Raw genomic sequence first — 4183 nt, 5'->3', positions numbered from 1 at the left:
CTGGGCCATATGCAAAGGGGGGGGTGTTCACCCCCCAGGGGCTTCCATGCCCCTTGGCCACTCTGCCTGCACCCTGACCCCCTCGTGGTGAGGTGGTTGGGCCAAGTGGGAGGTGAGGGACTCGTCAGGCTTAGTGGGGGTGGGGAGGTCTTTCGGGGTGGCCAAACCAGAAGTGGCTGGAGGGGTAGCAGAGGGGCAGGGCCAGCTGGAGAGCTGATGGTAGGGGGAGAAGGGCATGACCTGCTGTGAGGGGTGGGGCCATATTTACAAAAAGAAATCCCCCCCCCTCCAAAATTCCTTTGTCTGGGCTGCCACCTGGTGGCTAATCTGGGAGCTGCAGAGAACCGGGGCTCCAGGCCATGGGTGGGCTGCTGGAGGCAATGGGAGGTGGGGGAAGACAGGAAATTAGGAGGGCCTGCAGACCCCATGGACTGCTGGGGGTCTGCAGACCTCAGTTTGAGAAAGGCCGATCTAGCAGATAAAGGGAAAGTGAGAGCCAATGGCTGGCCACTGAAATGAGACAACTGCAGACTGGCAAAGAGGTGCCAGTGTTCAATGGGGAGGAGGATTAAACCTGGAAACAACTGGCCAAGGGACAGGGCAGAGCTTCCATCTTCCGCAGCCTTTACTGATCCTTGAATGCGTGTTCACCAGCCCAGGATAAAGTTGCAACCAATACCCAGCTCGAGTCCCCTATATACTAAATGGACCAGATCCTATTCATGACACAAGGCAGGTGTAAGCTGAGCTCACAGAATAAGGTTATTCTGTGATCATTAAAAACACATCTGAAGGCCATTGCCACCCAAAACCACTGACCAACATTTAATAACCATCCATTACAGCAGTGCTATAATTTGCTGAGCAGATGAGGGCTGGAGGTATTATACCATGATAAAGTTATCTGATGATGGACAAGATAACGTACCCTGTTGTTAAAAAAATGTGACAGGCATTTTATTTAAACCAGAACAAACAGAACTAAAATCTGTCTACCAAAATTACATTCAGTATATATCATAACAATAATGAGTCACATACATTCACACACACACACACACACACACACACACTATAACATACTACGAGGTGTGCTTAGCATTTGGTTGTACCGGCATCAGATTTCATTCATATTGTTGTTTGAAGGTCAGCGCATCAACACACATCTGACCAACCCTCCTCCTTCATCCAGGCTTGGGACTGTCTTGGAGCTCTCAGTGGCTTCATGGTAAAGTTTGGAGTTTGAGTTTGAAGGCGATGGATAAGATCTGGCAAAGCAAAGCAATTAGCTTAAGAACGAAGCTGGGCGTCTTGAAAACGTGTTCATTCAGAAGCATGGATGTGAGACATGAGTGATAAAGAAAGATTCAAAAAGAAGAATATTGGCGTTCAAAAGGAGTTGTAATAGAAAGATTCTGAAAATAGGATGGATACAGAAGGTGAGAGAGGAATTATGGATGAGGAATTATATAGGAAGATACAGCCAAAAAAGAGCCTGCTGCAGAAGGTTATAAAACAGAAGCTACAACTATTTGGACATATCTGCAGAATGAACGACAAATGAAAAATAAAGACCCTAATATTTGACATAATGGATGATTCGAATAGGAGAGGCAGACCCCACAGAGAATGGATAGATGATGTAGTAGCTTGGTGCGGAGCTAGTCTACAGAAACTAAGCCACTCTGCACTGGACAGGGAAAGATGGAGGAAATAGTGAGAGAGGCATCAGACACCAACGGGCGCTGAGCCCACGGTTATGGATGATGACGAAGCGTGCTTAACTAAATATACCACTCTCTTCCAAAAAAACCTATGGCTATCTCAGTACATAGAGACTATTACCTTATAGGTTATTAATTACTGTTATTATAGTTGTTGTTATAAGTTCCAGGTTCTCCAGGGTGCACCAGCAGTAAGGATCCTGATCAACTGAGATCATTAAGAGCTGAGATCATTAAGTGGTAGGACCTGAAGCCATTGCAGTTGATTGGTAAGTATCTGACAGGCCATTCAGCAGAGGAGTATGGAGATCAGCTAGTAGGGCAGGTCACTGCTGGAGAGGCACGGTGGTCAGCTGGCAGGGAGGTGCAGTGATTGGCCAGCAGGGTGGCTGGCGAATAGGAGCAGAGTGCCCATCAGCCAGGAGGGAGTCAATGAAGAGGAGCGGTATGAGTGCCCAGGCAGTGGAGCGAGAAAAGAGCCTTCTTACACCCACACCCTCCACCCAGGGCAGGCAGCAAACTCTGCAGTTGCACTTGAGGCTCCAGGTCTGCATCGCCAAAGGATAAGCGTAAGTGCAGTGCAGAGCAGGGGCAGGCATGTGAAAGGAAACTTGGTTGCTGCGTTTAAGATCCTGGTGGAAGAGAACACTGCCCAGTTCATTCCAGAGGTCAGTCTTTGCTCGTGGTTCATGTTTATGAGCCCTGTTTGTGGTGTTTTCCCAAATTAATGCTGGGTTATGTCCCTCCTTTTATTAAAAGTTTCATTTCTACGCTCAGCCTCTGTGGTTGTGAGAGGGGAAATATTGCCTCTTAGAAGCACCCAGGGATGGTGTACGATTGTACCAGGTTACTGTGGAGCGGGGACTGGAGCCAGTTTTGTGTTGTAGTGTGTAAGAGGAACCACTAGATATTGATCCCTTGTTGCATCCATTTCCAGGAGGCAGAAGGGTTACACCATCAACTCCATTTGCTCCAAGCTGTTTTAATGAGACTCTGAACCTCTGCATCCTCATTCCTATCACAACTCTACGCTGAGCCAAGGTAATCTGAATTCTTGCACAGACTTTAACTCTGCACCATCTAGTTTTACTGGCTTTTCACTGCCCCCCCCCCGCCCTCAGTGAAACAGGAAGGGTGATCATTAGTGTGATCATCTGTCTCATATTGGTGGGGCGGTCCCAACTTATTTTTTAAAAGGAAAGAATTGTCTCGTATTTGGGCCGACCCTCCTGACCTTTACCACCAGCAGCTGTGCAGGTGCAGCTGCTGGTGGGAGTCACTCCCCTGAGCCTTGGGGAAGTGAGGGAGCATGGGCAGCTGCCACTTCCCCAGGGCTCGGGAAGTGCCAGCAGTTGCCAGTTCCCTGGGGCTCCCAAGGAAGCTAGCAGCTGCAGGTTTCCTGGGGCTCCAGGGGATTGCCGCTGCTTTCCCGGGTCTTGGGGAATCACCAACAGCTGCCGCTTCACCAGGTTCCCGGGGATCACCAGTGGCTGCAGCTTCCCTGGGGCTCCAGGGGATTGCTGGCAGCTGTGGCTTCCCTGGGGCTTCCAGGGAGTGCTGACAGCTGCCACCTAATTTCTGGCTCCTCAGGGTTTGGAGGAGCTGCCCCTTCCCCCATATCTCCCTGGCCTGTATTTGGGACAAGGCAATATGGTCGCCTTAGCGATCACGGATAAACTTCACTGCTGATTTCTTGCAAGCATACAGGGCTAGACAACATGCCACAGCACAAAGATCACCTGCAAAGTTACTGCACTGGAAACAAATGAATACTAAACTGAACATTGCTGGATCATTAAAGTCAAGACCTGATGTACCAAAAGAGAATGATGTGAGAAAAACAGTTGAACAGAAACAAGAAAAGTATAAGGCTTCCACAGACAAATGGCGGGGTGCTAAGGAACCAAAGCTTGAGTGTGGTTCCTTTGTCAGAGTTGGAATTCTACACAAAGAAATTAACACTTCTTAAAATCATTGAGGAAAGGGGACCTTGCTCCTATTGACTTTCTGATGGGTCTGCGTGGAATCCTTCTTATCTTGAACCTGCCTATGCACCAAGAGGAGATGATGTCAACACCCAGTTCGTGGTAGATAACTTTACCATAGTACCAGCACAACGAGACATTGCACTAGAAACTGGATTTGAAAGATGGTGCCAGACCCAGGCGATCACCTGTCTGGACCAGAGACTGTTATTTTGTATCTACAGTGTTTTCAGTGTAATATTTCTGCCAACAATATAATGGCTTGTTCCATATTTGTTGCTGTAGTTAGAAAAACAATGTTTATTTTATAATTAAAAGCACTTCTTGAGAGAGGAGGGAATGTGGTGTTTTATCTGTAATACTGCTTGTGATTGCTAGACCTGAGAGCACTGGCTGCTGGGAGTCTGGAAGATCAGGAAGCAGAAAGGAGGAGGGAGGCGATGAGCTGGGGGTTTAGGGGAGCTACAGAATGAT

This window comes from Carettochelys insculpta, chromosome 29, assembly GCF_033958435.1.
Source record: "Carettochelys insculpta isolate YL-2023 chromosome 29, ASM3395843v1, whole genome shotgun sequence".
Classification (NCBI taxonomy): domain Eukaryota; kingdom Metazoa; phylum Chordata; order Testudines; family Carettochelyidae; genus Carettochelys; species Carettochelys insculpta.
This window is presented reverse-complemented; position numbering follows the sequence as displayed.